At 45.5% G+C, this 16,301-nt stretch overlaps 1 protein-coding gene across 5 annotated transcripts in view; it reads right to left on the reverse strand.

Moving 5' to 3' along the window:
• Positions 1-14,124, reverse strand: part of LOC112262844 (collagen, type VII, alpha 1) — a 102,526-nt gene extending 88,402 nt beyond the window's left edge. For 3 of the 5 annotated variants that reach the window (XM_042297203.1, XM_042297200.1, XM_042297194.1), the window contains exon 1: positions 13,747-14,123. The gene's annotated coding sequence lies outside the window, so the exon portion shown is untranslated. Of the gene's footprint in view, positions 1-13,746 lie in introns of all 5 variants that reach the window. The other 2 variants (XM_042297204.1, XM_042297209.1) reach the window with 2 other exon arrangements.
• Between the last annotated feature and the right edge of the window lie 2,177 nt (positions 14,125-16,301).

Genomic DNA, 16,301 nt, shown 5'->3' on the forward strand with positions numbered 1-16,301 from the left:
GTGAGTAAAACATTTAGGCTAATGTTAGCTATACCAGCATGTCTTCAAACCTGTCTTCAGTTGTATTCACTCCAACAACATTGGCCATAGCTTACCTTAAACAAATACAAAGTAGATGCAGGTAGTGAAGGCCTGATAGTTTATAAAGTCTAGGTAATGCATTGTGTACTTACAGTAACTAACTAGCTAGCTAATTAACTAGCGTAACATACCTTGCTCGTCAGTGAAGATGCTTTCTCATCTCTCCACTCATGATGAGGTGACAGACGATTGTAAAATAATCCTTGATTACCGGTAATTCAGCGCATACTGGCAGCTTTGCTCAAAGTAATGACAACTAACTATGTAAATCAAACAACAAGCAATGTCTCTATTTTTCGGAAAAGTCAGCTGTCAGCTGATTACAACTAGAAAATGGGAAGATGGCGTACGTGTGCTACGATGACAGGAACCCAATCCCAAGTGCACCCCTTCTTACCTGGGCACTCATTCACACCCCCTCAAATATTAAAAGCAGTGGATTGTTGTACCTGTGTTGGTAGATAATTAATCTACACCTATCCAATGCTTTTACATCTTGAGGGGAGTAAAGGTGATTGGCCAGGGCTAGCAAGAAATTGAATGCGGCTCAAAATGACAGAAAAATGATAGCAAGATTACAACAAGTTTTAGGATACTGCAATACTGTTAATATATTTGGATCACTTTTCATGTCATTTTGGCCAGCTAATAGGCCTACCCACTGCTCAAGCAACACCGGAAGAAAGTGCGGACCTCTTTTATGAACATTTGGCTTTTGCTCCAGGTCTACGGCTACTTGTAGACAAAATGAAAGTCTGACCCACTTGTATTGATAACTACATTACATTGATTGTAAATTACAACGTTATACTACTACATTACTAACTAGCTAGCTAATTATTCTGTGTCTAAATCAGCTGATTCCATTCATCTGTAGCATGTTAGGCTATCTTGAATGGACCAAGTCAGCTGTGACACTCTGGGAAGTTTGAGATGTAAAAAAACTTGGAAATTAACCATTTTCCTTAAGTAATCATACAATATTGTTATATTACAATAAAGTAAAGGATTTGAAGTATCCAAAACAACCAAAATCGCAAATTCCACAGAAACGGAATTTCATTGCATTTGGCTTTTTCCCCAGCAAAAACTCAATGCGACATCCGACGGGTTCTTGTAGGAACTGTAGAAACTATGTAGGAACTATAATTTATTTACAAGCATGATAGCTGTACTTTTAGTTTATGTTTGATGCAGATTGTTGGCCATTAGCTAACCTGCATTTCTAAATGAGTTCAAAGCACGTGAATGCATCCAACTGGTATATATGACTTCACAACTGGTAATTACCACCTTCCCACATGGTTATGAACGCAGCATTAGCACATTCCGGGAGCAGCTTTCACACCTGTGTATGACCACACCCACTGTAACCCACCTGGGGTATGAAGCATAGCACTGAGGTCATAAGGTCATCCCTTTGGTAACAATGACACTGCTGCCCTGGGGTGACCTAATAGACCACTGACTGATTGAGCTGTGTTCCTTACATAGTCATTGATGGAGAGGCGGGGTGTGTGTGTGTGTGTGTGTGTGTGTGTGTGTGTGAGAGAGAGAGAGAGGGGCAGGGGAAAGAGAATGAGAGGGTCTGAGTGAGAGATAGAAAGAAATGAACAAGAAAGGGAGAGTAGCTAATGGAGAAAGGAAGAGATGGAAGGAAAGTACTTTCTCCCAAGAGAGCAGCTGTGAAATGGCAGTGTTACAGTTGGTGAGAGATGCCATTTGCCTGGAGTGACAGAGAGGACTGTTGTGTAACAGCAAGGTTCCCTTGGCGTGACATCAACACAGGGACAGAGGGGGACAGAGGGGAGGGGGACAGGGGGGGAAAATGTCGTAGTCAATTATCACACTATTTTACTCACCGGTGAGATGTCGTGTAGGCCTAAGTGTTCTGCACAGTCTACTGTACACTGGGTAACACAGCATTTGTCCGATTTTATAATGGGAGTCACGTTAAAGAGGAACTCTACTGTATAGTCCTACAGTACATGCCTGAAGTCAAGAAAAGGACAGACAACCCAGTCAGTGACCTCCATGGTAATGCCCCATTAAAGTGCATATGGGAACTCTGAAATGTCCGACTTGCTAACTGGTTGTAGTTAAACACGTGCCGCGTTCAACAAATTACCAAGTCGGAAATGTATCAGTTTCATAGTTCCGACTATCAGGGAACGCACTACAGCATCAAGCTCGGTCATGTCCACGGTCTCTTATCAGCCAAACTAAACAAAGAGACTCCATTTTGATCAATTGTCTTTGAGAAGTCCATAACCCTGTTTGCACAAGCTCCCAACATGCCCCTGGGGATTACAAGATGTAGCACAAGATGTAGCAGATGAAATGTCAGGGACATCATGAACTTGTCTCCAAACATGAAGACTTTTCACTGTAAGAAATGTTTAGGTTTCTTTAAGCTCTGCAAGTTTCCCTGCCTCTGGTGCATCTTCACCTGACTCGCTGTGAGAACATCTATAAGAAAGTCATGAGTCACTTTCGCCACATAGACACAGATAAAGGAGAGAGAAGCCGAGGCAAACATACAAAGAGACTCTTTCCTGTCTAGATTATAGCCTTTGTCCTATTCATTTTCCATGAGACATTAATGACTACTTAAGAGTCAGCTATCTAACACTAAACCCACACAAGAGTCAGATCATTTCTATACTACCGTATGTCTAGACCTCCCCAACCTTTATAAATACCTTACACTACCTCAGCTTTACTTCATTTCTATTCTGAAACTCTCTGAAGACAATAGAGAATCAGCTCCCTGACAACACCAACATGGACTAACACAGCAAACAGACAGTAACCAACAGCAGTCTTCCCTTCCACAGATGACACACTTGGTAACCGTCCAGGTCTCTACACAACACAGCCCAGGAAAGTGGCACGCCATGAGCAGCAAACAAACCATGGATGATTATAATCACAGCCGTATATGTCCCCCCCCAAGCAGACACATCGATGGCTCTGAACGAACTTTATTTAACTCTCTGCAAACTGGAAACGATTTATCCGGAGGCTGCATTCATTGTAGCTGGGGATTTGAACAAGGCTAATCTGAAAACAAGACTCCCTAAATTTTATCAGCATATCGATTGCGCAACCAGGGGTGGAAAGACCTTGGATCATTGTTACTCTAACTTCCGCGACGCATATAAGGCCCTGCCCCGCCCCCCTTTCGGAAAAGCTGACCACGACTCCATTTTGTTGATCCCTGCCTACAGACAGAAACTAAAACAATAGGCTCCCACGCTGAGGTCTGTCTAACGCTGGTCCGACCAAGCTGACTCCACACTCCAAGACTGCTTCCATCACGTGGACTGGGACATGTTTCGTATTGCGTCAGATAACAATATTGAAGAATACGCTGATTCGGTGTGCGAGTTCATTAGAACGTGCGTTGAAGATGTCGTTCCCATAGCAACGATTAAAACGTTCCCTAACCAGAAACCGTGGATTGATGGCAGCATTCGTGTGATACTGAAAGCGCGAACCACTGCTTTTAATCAGGGCAAGGTGTCTGGTAACATGACCGAATACAAACAGTGCAGCTATTCCCTCCGCAAGGCTATCAAACAAGCTAAGCGTCAGTACAGAGACAAAGTAGAATCTCAATTCAACGGCTCAGACACAAGAGGCATGTGGCAGGGTCTACAGTCAATCACGGACTACAGGAAGAAATCCAGCCCAGTCACGGACCAGGATGTCTTGCTCCCAGGCAGACTAAATAACTTTTTTGCCCGCTTTGAGGACAATACAGTGCCAGTGACACGGCCTGCAATGAAAACATGCGGTCTCTCCTTCACTGCAGCCGAGGTGAGTAAGACATTTAAACGTGTTAACCCTCGCAAGGCTGCAGGCCCAGACGGCATCCCCAGCCGCGCCCTCAGAGCATGCGCAGACCAGCTGGCCGGTGTGTTTACGGACATATTCAATCAATCCCTATACCAGTCTGCTGTTCCCACATGCTTCAAGAGGGCCACCATTGTTCCTGTTCCCAAGAAAGCTAAGGTAACTGAGCTAAACGACTACCGCCCGTAGCACTCACATCCGTCATCATGAAGTGCTTTGAGAGACTAGTCAAGGACCATGTCACCTCCACCCTACCTGACACCCTAGACCCACTCCAATTTGCTTACCGCCCAAATAGGTCCACAGACGATGCAATCTCAACCACACTGCACACTGCCCTAACCCATCTGGACAAGAGGAATACCTATGTGAGAATGCTGTTCATCGACTACAGCTCGGCATTCAACACCATAGTACCCTCCAAGCTCGTCATCAAGCTCGAGACCCTGGGTCTCGACCCCGCCCTGTGCAACTGGGTACTGGACTTCCTGACGGGCAGCCCCCAGGTGGTGAGGGTAGGCAACAACATTTCCTCCCCGCTGATCCTCAACACTGGGGCCCCACAAGGGTGCGTTCTGAGCCCTCTCCTGTACTCCCTGTTCACCCACGACTGCGTGGCCACGCACGCCTCCAACTCAATCATCAAGTTTGCGGACGACACAACAGTGGTAGGCTTGATTACCAACAACGACGAGACGGCCTACAGGGAGGAGGTGAGGGCCCTCGGAGTGTGGTGTCAGGAAAATAACCTCACACTCAACGTCAACAAAACTAAGGAGATGATTGTGGACTTCAGGAAACAGCAGAGGGAACACCCCCCTATCCACATCGATGGAACAGTAGTGGAGAGGGTAGCAAGTTTTAAGTTCCTCGGCATACACATCACAGACAAACTGAATTGGTCCACTCACACAGACAGCATCGTGAAGAAGGCGCAGCAGCGCTTCTTCAACCTCAGGAGGCTGAAGAAATTCGGCTTGTCACCAAAAGCACTCACAAACTTCTACAGATGCACAATCGAGAGCATCCTGGCGGGCTGTATCACCGCCTGGTACGGCAACTGCTCCGCCCTCAGCCGTAAGGCTCTCCAGATGGTAGTGAGGTCTGCACAACGCATCACCGGGGGCAAACTACCTGCCCTCCAGGACACCTACACCACCCGATGTTACAGGAAGGCCATAAAGATCATCAAGGACATCAACCACCCGAGCCACTGCCTGTTCACCCCGCTATCATCCAGAAGGCGAGGTCAGTACAGGTGCATCAAAGCTGGGACCGAGAGACTGAAAAACAGCTTCTATCTCAAGGCCATCAGACTGTTAAACAGCCACCACTAACATTGAGTGGCTGCTGCCAACACACTGACAATGACACTGACTCAACTCCAGCCACTTTAATAATGGGAATTGATGGGAAATGATGTAAATATATCCCTAGCCACTTTAAACAATGCTACCTTATATAATGTTACTTACACTACATTATTCATCTCATATGTATACGTATATACTGTACTCTATATCATCGACTGCATCCCTATGTAATACATGTATCACTAGCCACTTTAACTATGCCACTTTGTTTACATACTCATCTCATATGTACATACTGTACTCGATATCATCTACTGTATCTTGCCTATGCTGCTCTGTACCATCACTCATTCATATATCCTTATGTACATATTCTTTATCCCCTTACACTGTGTATAAGACAGTAGTTTTGGAATTGTTAGTTAGATTACTTGTTGGTTATTACTGCATTGTCGGAACTAGAAGCACAAGCATTTCGCTACACTCGCATTAACATCTGCTAACCATGTGTATGTGACAAATAAAATTTGATTTGATTTGATTTTGATTTGAGTAGCAGAATGAATGGATGAAAAAGAAGGATAGAGGGGTGAAAGTGAAGTCTGAGAGGAAGGGAGAGACAGGAAAGTGATTATTGAGAGAAGGTGAGGAGGAAATAAAGACAATTCAGAGAAGGGGGGACTATGCAGTCTCAGTCGCTGTGGCACTGGGAGGTTAAAAAAAACAGCAAAAGGCAGAAACCCACAGCAAAGACAGAAGTTTCCCAGGGAATGGAACACACGATTGAAACCATTGATACAGATGACCGCTTAATTCATAACAGCTCACAGAAAGGGATGGAATGAGACAGACAGACAGACAGACAGACAGACAGACAGACAGACAGACAGACAGACAGACAGACAGACAGACAGACAGACAGACAGACAGACAGACAGACAGACAGACAGACAGACAGACAGACAGACAGACAGACAGACAGACAGACAGACAGACAGACAGACAGACAGACAGACAGAGGAAAATAGAGAACATAGCAGGGAGAAAGAGAGTGAGAAAAAACGAAAGAGAGATGAGGGGAAAAAACAGAGGAAGAGGAGGGGCTTTGCACAGCAAATTAAAGTTGTCTCATTGGGATCTGGTCACCATATTTGTCATGGTAGCATGCCAGTGACAGATAATAGCAGGGGAAACAACAGGATGTTGGCAGAGTTGTTCTCAGATGGGCCAGTGTGGCTCAACCTGGGCAGGCAGGTGTGGGGTGGGATGTGGTGGCTGATGCTGAGGCTTCCTCTGACATTGTTAAACCGCTGCCAGGGGCAGGGTGGTGGTGGTAACTAACTGGTGCTTTCTGACTCATCACATTTCCCCCATGCTAGTCTCTTTGATGTGGTGGAATGAAGCAGCGTAGGAATCCTAGCTGTTTTTGATATACTCCAAACTTCCTGCAAAATCCTGACAACAATTTCAGTCACGACATACAGTACATGGATATTGCAGATAGTTTGGAGTATAAGCTACAACAGCTAAGATTCCTGCACTGTTCCATTCCAGCACATCAAAGAGAATAGCATGGGGAAAATGAGACCACCTGAGAACAACTATCTGCCAGCATATAGGCCTGGCTGTAGTTTTCCCTACTATTACTTAAATAGGTTGGGGTGGGCCCGCTGCATTGTCCCCCGCCTGATATCAAATGGCTACAATTTATTTCAAAATAACATTTTAATGGACCTTTGGAAATAAACCTCTAAATAAACACCAGTGGCACCAGTTCCCAACATGGGTAGACACGTAAGGGGCCCAGCTCTTCAGTGTGAAATATCTTCTTTTTAAGACTTTTACACAAAGTGTGAAATATCTAATGTCGCCAAGCAGACAAAGTCAACGCTTATGTCATCACCTGAGTCAAACACCGCACCTACTCTTTATTCACAGTAACTGTATGCCACAGAATACGATACCAATGTAGAAAGAACATAGGCTGATACTTGATCAAAGACATCCTGTTCTTTTAAATTAACAGGAGGGTTGTTCCACGAAATGAGTTGGTGGGATTTAATAAAAAAATGTAACTTAATTTTAACATTCAAAGCTGGTTTTATGCAACAGGGATGGGCAATTGAATGCAAACTTCACCCCCAAAAAATGTAGTAGTTCAAACATTTCTAGCCTGTCTATACATGGTAACAGGGTTGACGTGTTATGCTCGACCCATTTAGTTTTCCACCAAAAAACACCAGAAAATTGCCAAAAAGAGTAGAACCAGCTCACCTGCTTTTACACTATGATGATTTGACTATTAGAGATGTTTCTTCATTTTGTTGTTTTTAAAAAGGAACAGTTTCACCAAATTAAAACAATAGTTCAGTTCAAGTAAAAGGGGTGACCCTAAAATGAGGGACAGTTTGAATCACATTAAATAAATAACTTCGAAATGACTTCGTCAAAGCAACAAAATACCTAGGGCTTTACAATGAAACTTGAAGAAATGTTGGGGTTAAGTGGGTTAAAATCTTCAGAGATGTCACAGAGAGTGCACAGAGGGGCAGAAATTCTGAATTTCGGCCCTTTAGCATGTCTTTATTCATATAAAAAAACGGATTAATTGAATTGTCCATGTGATCTATATTAAAGGGCAACTGAAAATGGCACCGGAGGAGATGGCCGCCGTTTTACGGTCTTCTAACCAATTGTGCTATTATGTGGGGGGTTTTCGCGATATTTGTAAATTATTTTGTACATAATGTTTCTGCAACCACATCTTATGGAAGAAAAGAGCTTCTGGATATCAGGACAGTGATCACTCACCCCGGATTAGACAAAGATTTCTTCAACAACAACAACAACAGCAGCAAGCAGGACTCACACGACATTCTCCAAACACCCAACAGGGCAGACATCCCAATTATTCGCAAAAGGAAGCGACGCAGAGGACGAAGAGCCGGATGCCTCATCCGGATCCGCAGAAGACAACTAGGAAAGCTGCCGTTACCATCAATATTACTCGCCAACGTGCAATCATTAGACAATAAACTAGATGAGGTAAGATCACGAATATCCTACCAACGGGACATCAAAAACGGTAATATACTATGCTTCACGGAATTGTGGCTGAATGACGACATGGATATTCAGCTAGCGGGTGTAACGATTTTTGTTGGTGGAAGGAGAGGAGGACCAAAGTACGTACGTATCCATAATACTTTGAATCAAGAATGAATACACGAACAAAAACGATAAACGAACAGTTCTGACAGGTGCAACAAACGCTAACCAGAAAATAACTACCCACAACTCATAGTGGGAAAAAGGCAACCTAAGTATGGTTCTCAATTAGACAATGATTGACAGCTGCCTCTGATTGGGAACCATACCAGGCCAAAAACAGAAATACAAAACCTAGAACAAAAACATAGAATGCCCACCCCAACTCACGCCCTGACCCCACTCCACCATAGTCTTGGCCCACTTAAGGGACGCCTTTGGAGCGGCGACCCTCGCCGCCGACCTCGGACTGGGGACCCTTGCAGCGGGCCCCGGACTGAAGACCCTCGTAGAGGGGGCCTCTGGACTGAGGGGCGGCGCCTCTGGACTGAGGGGCGCCTCTGGACTGAGGGGCGCCTCTGGACTGAGGGGCGCCTCTGGACTGAGGGGCTGCGATTCTGGCAGCTCCGGAGTGAAGGGCGACTCTGGCAGCTCCAGAGTAAAGGGCGACTCTGGCAGCTCCGGAGTGAAGGGCGGTTCTGACAGCTCCCAACTGACGGGCGGCTCTGGCAGCTCCCGACTGACGGGCGGCTCTGGCAGCTCCCGACAGGAGGGAGACTCTGGCATCTCCGGACAGGAGGGAGAACCTGGAGGGAGGAGACGGAGAGACAGTCTAGTGCGTGGGGCTGCCACAGGACCCACCAGGCTGGGGAGACCTACAGGAGGTCTGTTGAGTGGAGGAGGCACCGGATAGACCGGGCTGTGGGGGAGCACTGGAGCTCTGGTGCGCAGCCTTGGCATCACTCCTCCAGGCTGGATGACCACTTTAGCCCGGACCCTCCAGAGTGCAGGCACAGGTTGAACCGGGCTGTGGGTGAGTACTGGAGATCTAGTGCATACCACTCGCACCTCTCCCTTGGGCTCAATGCCCACATTCGCCTGGCACGGGCGGAGCGCAGGCATAGGGCGAACTGCACCCTCCCAGCGCACTGCAGACACAGCACGCAACGCCGGCGCAGGATACCCTGGGCCGAAACGGCGTACCGGAGACCAAACACGCTGAGCCGGCACAATACGTCCTGGCTGGATTCCCACTCTCGCATGGGACTTGCGGGGGGCTGGCCTATAGCGCACCGGGCTATGAGCGCATACCGGAGACACTGTGCGCTTGACCACATAACACGGTGCCTGACCAGTACTGCGCTTCTTCCGGTAAGCACGGGGAGTTGGCTCAGGTCTATCGCCTGACTCCGCCAATCTCCCCGTGTGCCCTCCCACCAAAAATTGGGGGGCTGCCTCTCGTGCCTGTTGCGCTGCCTTACCTCATATCGCCGCCGCTCAGCTCTCGCTGCCTCCAGATCTTCTTTGGGGCGGCGATATTCCCCAGCCTGTGCCCAGGGTCCCTTGCCTTCCAGTATCTCCTCCCAAGTCCAGGAGTCCAGAACCCTCTGCTCCTGGTTACCACGCTGCTTGGTCCTTTTTTGGTGGTGGTGTAATGATTTTCGTTGGTGGAAGGAAAGGAGGACCAAAGTGCAGTGTGTTACGTATCCATAATACTTTGAATCAAGAATGAATACACGAACAAAAACAACAAAACGAACAGTTCTGACAGGTGCAACAAACACTAACCAGAAAATAACTACCCACTCCTCATAGTGGGAAAACAGGCTACCTAAGTATGGTTCTCAACCAGAGACAACAATTGACAGCTGCCTCTGATTGGGAACCATACCAGGCCAAAACCAGAAATACAAAACCTAGAACAAAAACATAGAATGCTCACCCCAACTCACGCTCTGACCAAACTAAAATAGAGACATACAAAAGGAACTAAGGTCAGGACGTGACAGCAGGATACATGCTGCACCGTCAGGATAGAACAGCACCCTCCGGTAAGATGAGGGGGGCAGTCTGTGCATATTTTTAAACAACAGCTGGTGCACGAAATCTAAGGAAGTCTCTAGATTTTGCTTGCCTGAAGTAGGATATATTCCAATAAACTGCAGGCCACACTACTTGCCTAGTGAGTTCTCAGCTATACTTTTCGTGGCTGTTAATTTACCACCACAGATGCTGGCACTAAGACTGCATTCAGTCAGCTGTATAAGGAAATAAGCAAACAGGAAACCATTCACCCAGAGGCGGCGCTCTAAGTGGCCGGAGACTTTAATGCAGGGAAACTTAAATCAGTTCTACCAAATCTCTATCAACATGTCAAATGTGCAACCAGAGGGAAAAAACATCTAGATCACCTGTACTCCACACACAGAGACGCGTACAAAGCTCTCCCTCGCCCTCCATTTGGTAAATCCGACCACAACTCTATCCTCCTGATTCCTGCTTACAAGCAAAAACTAAAGCAGGAAGCATCAGTGACTCGGTCTATAAAAACATGGTCAGATGAAGCAGATGCTAAACTACAGGACTGCTTTGCTATCACAGACTGGAACATGTTCCAGGATTCTTCCGATGATATTGAGGAATACACCACTTCAGTCACTGGCTTTATCAATAAGTGCATTGAGGACGTCGTCCCCACAGTGACTGTACGTACATACCCTATACCGCTAAAGGGTAAAGCAGCCGCTTTCAAGTTGCGGGACTCTAAGTTTACAAGAAATCCTGCTATGCCCTGCGACGAACCATCAAACAGGCAAACATGTCCCTGATTGAGTCTGTAATACCAACATGCTTCAAGCAGACCACCATAGTCCCTGTGCCCAAGAACACAAAGGTAACCTGCCTAAATGACTACAGACCCGTAGCACTCACGTCTGTAGCCATGAAGTGCTTTGAAAGGCTGGTAATGGCTCACATCAACACCATTATCCCAGAAACCCTAGACCCACTCCAATTTGTATACCGCCCAAACAGATACACAGATGATGCAATCTCTATTGCACTCCACACTGCCCTTTCCCCCCTATACAAAAGGAACACCTATGTGGGAATGCTGTTCATTGACTACAGCTCAGCGTTCTACACCATAGTACCCTCAAAGCTCATCACCAAGCTAAGGATCCTGGGACTAAACACCTCCCTCTGCAACTGGATCCTGGACTTCCTGACAGGCCGCCCCCAGGTGATGAGGGTAGGTAGCAACACATCTGCCACGCTGATCCTCAACACTGGAGCTCCCCAGGGGTGTGTGCTCAGTCCCCTCCTCTACTCCCTGTTCACCCGCGACTGCATGGCAAGGCATGACTCCAACACTATCATTAAGTTTGCTGACGACACAATAATGGTAGGCCTGATCACCGACAACGACATGACAGCCTATAGGGAGGAGGTCAGAGACCTGACCGGGTGGTGCCAGAATAACAACCTATCCCTCAACGTAACCAAGACATCAACAACAAACTAGATTGGTCCAAACACACCAAGACAGTTGTGAAGAGGGCACGACAAAGCCTATTCCCCCTCAGGAAACTAAATAGATTTGGCATGGGTCCTGATATCCTCAAAAGGTTCTACAGCTGCAACACCGAGAGCATCCTGACCGGTAGCATCACTGCCTGGTACGGCAATTGCATCACTGCCTGGTACGGCAATATTGGTGTACATTTTCTATTCAAAGGTAGACTCTGCGATATGACGTTGATGCAGAAAGTATACAGCATAGTGGGTCAATTTCCGTAACAACTAATAGCGTTAAAGCGCAAGGCTCAACTTCGCCACTGTTTTGGTTCTCTGGCTACCACACTGTAACAGTGTGAAGCGAACCAGTGCACATACGAAGATACTGTGTGTGAGAGCGAAGTCTTGCATTGGCGCGAAGTCTTGCCTGGTACGGCAATATTGGTGTACATTTTCTACTCAAAGGTAGACTCTGCGATATGACGTTGATGCAGAAAGTATACAGCATAGTGGGTCAATTTCCGCAACAACTAATAGCGTTAAAGCGCAAGGCTCAACTTCGCCACTGTTTTGGTTCTCTGGCTACCACACTGTAACAGTGTGAAGCGAACCAGTGCACATACGCAGATACTGTGTGTGAGAGCGAAGTCTTGCATTTCGCTCATCTCAATACCTACAGTGCTGCTTGTGGCAACATAATTTCACTGAGTCTACATTGAAAATAACAAAGGGACTAATTTTGTGAAATGACCCATGACCCAATGCCTGCTTTTAGAAGGTTCTTCTCTAAGAGTTCAGGCCAGGTGCATAAAAACCTATTCACTTACTCTCTCTGTGTTTCAAACTCAGCTTTTTTCTTCTTCGGATTATAAAATCTAATGAACCAGGTGATTTCAGCATTCTGATGCTGGATGCTGAGGTAATGAGATATGCTTACCCCGAAGGCTACAATTTGAGTGTGTCTGAGACTGTGAAGCAATAGAAGTAGCCTACACTGTAAAACCATGAAACATGTGACACGTTTATAACCTAAACGTCAGTGTTTAAAACTTAAACTTTAGGCATTTAGATTTGCCAATAAGTGTTCTCATCTTAAACACATTCGCTTAGAATGCAAGATTAAACATGATAGTCAGCTTTTTCCAGTCAGTTTCCAACCAGGAAAATACCTTTATCTCCCAAGTGTTCAGATTTTAAACACCAGTGTTTCATTTCCCATCATCCCGTTTAGAGTGCATTTAATCATTAGAAACTTGCCTTTACAGCTTTACACCCTACAGTGTTAAAACAACACCCCCAGTGTTTAGTGTTTAACCTAACCACCTTGTGCTGAATAAATATATGAGTGTGTTTAAAAGTGTTACAGCAATCTAAACACTTATGTGTTTTCATTTACATTCTAAATGCCTTGATGCGTTCAAAAAGTGTTACAGACAGGTTTTTAGTTATGTTTTCAGATCCTCAACACTTGGTTTGACAGTGTAGTCTGACTGTATCAAAAACCTGATTTCAAAACAATTAGCCAGCATTTTGCACACCAGGAAGAATAGTTGACGCCTCGGTAAAAGCTAAAGGGATCCAAATAAATTTGAATTAAAAGAAATATATGAAATAAAAAATGTACAATTTAAATCATTTGACAAGTAAACAGCAAATCAGTTGTCTGGTCTTGTTCAAGTGCTTTTGCCTCAGGGAGACTGGTGATTTGTGGTTGATTGATTGACATAGGCATATATTTCTGTGTTTAAACACCACCAGGCTAGAGCAGACATGAGTAAACCAAATCAGCATGCACCATAGAAACGGAAGCACTTTTATTAAGTGAGTAAGAACCGTGCGTAATGCATGTCCCGAACCTCTCAGCCGCAGCATCCGAGCTCACAACGGACCGCAACGACCTCACCTGGCAACCTTCCAAGACCTCACTCACCTTTCCACTTGTTGCATAATAATCCACCCGTCTCCCCGTTCTTCCTCCACGTCTACTGCGAGTTAGTAAATTAATAGGCAAACTGTATATTCACTCTGTCACTCCAGTCCGTTAGTCAGATAGCCTCTTCTGCTGCATAAAGTTTACGAAGTGTCCCGTGGCGCATGCCAGGTCCCACGAAAAGATAGTCAGTGTCGTGTTTAGTTTAGCTGTAAAACAGGCAGATTGGATGGCTCAAATTGGGCAGAAACTGCAGTACTGGGAGGACAGATTTGTTCGGATGCTTGAACGAGAGTCCTGAGCAATTCCCTCGTTTTCCTTTTTTTGTCTCACTTTTCTCGCTCCCTCACAGTCCCGAGCTGGGGTTCGCACGCTCTACCCGCCCTCATCAGCAGCAGCCAATGGCGCGAAGACCTCGTGCGTTGATGAAATATTTGCCTCTATACCAAACCCTTTACATTGGAATAAGAGATACAGTAACAGTCAAAAGTTTGGACACACCTACTCATTCAAGGGTTTTTCTTTATTTTTACTATTTTCTACATTGTAGAATAATAGTGAAGACATCAAAACTATGAAATAACCAGAGGCGATTTTAGCATGTAAATCTTAGTGGGGCATAAAATGAAAAAAAAAAAGCCACTACACAGCACAACACTAAACAATACATTAATTGCACTGTAACGGTAACAAACGGTGCCCACAAACTGTTAGGGTCTACATAAAACTGTCCCAACAGCAGAGTCCCAACAGCAGTCCCAACACTTTACCACTGCTACTGTACACCTGGCTATCAGCAGTGCCTTGTCTGACAGCAAAACAGTTAATTCAGCCTCCTTTACTGCCTTTAAAAAAATAATCTACGGACAATTGAGATTTCTTCAGCACTTTTGAAATGTACAGCGACAGAATTCAGAACATGGGTCATTCTTACGGTGTTCTCCCTGTACACCAAGTCAGAACTGTAGGATAAATAAAGGGGCCATATAAGCAGACAATGAAAGCGCTTACAATATTCAATGATTATATTTATCTAAAACAAGTTATAGGCACATTGGCTGCTAACAGCTTACTACACTTAGTATTACTTTCTTAGCTACAGTATACATACAGTACCAGTCAAAAGTTTGGACACACCTACTCATTCAAGGGTTTTTCTTTATTTTTACTATTTTCTATATTGTAGAATAATAGTGAAGACATCAAAACTATGTTAAACAAATCAAAATATATTTTATATTTGAGATTCTTCTTGACGACAGCTTTGCAAACCCTTGGCATTCTCTCAACCAGCTCCATGAGGTAGTCACCTGGAATCCATTTCAGGTGTGCCTTGTTAAAAGTTAATTTGTGGAAATTCTTTCGTTCTTGAGCCAATTAGTTGTGTTGTGACAAGGTAGGGGTGGTATACAGAAGATAGGGTGGCGCACAATTGGCCCAGCGTCGTCCGGGTTAGGGTTTGGCCGGGGTAGGCCGTCATTGTAAATAAGAATCCGTTCCTAACTGACTTGCATAGTTAAATAAAGGTTAAATAAACATTTAAAAAATTGCCCTATTTGGTAAAAGACCAAGTCCATATTATGGCAAGAACAGCTCAAATAAGCAAAAAGAAATGACTTAGTTTAAGACATGAAGGTCAGTCAGTTTATTATTTTTTGTACCCCTTTTTCCTCCACAATTGGTAGTAGTTACAGTCTTGTCTCACTGCAACCCCTGTACAGACTCAGGAGAGGTGAAGGTTGAGAGCCATGCGTCCTCTGAAACACAACCCAACCTAGCCACAATGCACATCCAATCCAGAAGCCAGCCACACCAATGTGTCAGAGGAAACACTGTGGGCCTGGCGACCTGGTCAGTGCACACTGCCCGCAACAAGGGTCACTGGTTTATCCCACTAGGATATCCCTGCCAGCCAAGCTCTCCCTAACAACACTGGGCCAATTGTGCATTGCCCCATGGACCTCCCGGTCACAGCCGGCCGCGACAGAGCCTGGGCTCAAACCCAGAATCTCTGGTGGCATAGCTAGCACTGCGATGCAGTGCCTTAGACCACTGCGCCACCGGGAGGCCCTCTTTGAAAGCTTCTTCAAGTGCAGTTGCAAAAACCATCAAGCGCTATGATGAAACTGGCTCTCGTGAGGACCTCCACAGGAAAAGAAGACCCAGAGTTAGAGTTACCAGCCTCAAAAATTGCAGCCAAAATAAATGCTTCACAGAGTTCAAGTAACAGACACATCTCAATGTCAACTGTTCAGAGGAGACTGTGAATCAGGCCAAATCATGGTCAAATTGCTGTAAAGAAACCACTACTAAAGGACACCAATAAGAAGAAGAGACTTGATTGAGCCAAGAAACACGAGCAATGGACATTAGACCGGTGGAAATCTGTCCTTTGGTCTGATGAGTCCAAATTGGAGATCTTTGATTCCAACCGCAGTGTGAGACACAGAGTAGGTAGTAGTAGTAGTAGTAGTCTTTGTGAGATGCAGAGTAGGTGAACAGATGATCTCCGCATGTGTGGTTCCCACCGTGAAGCATGGATGAGGTGTGATGGT

Source organism: Oncorhynchus tshawytscha, linkage group LG02 (assembly GCF_018296145.1).
Source record: "Oncorhynchus tshawytscha isolate Ot180627B linkage group LG02, Otsh_v2.0, whole genome shotgun sequence".
NCBI classification, from domain to species: Eukaryota; Metazoa; Chordata; class Actinopteri; order Salmoniformes; family Salmonidae; genus Oncorhynchus; species Oncorhynchus tshawytscha.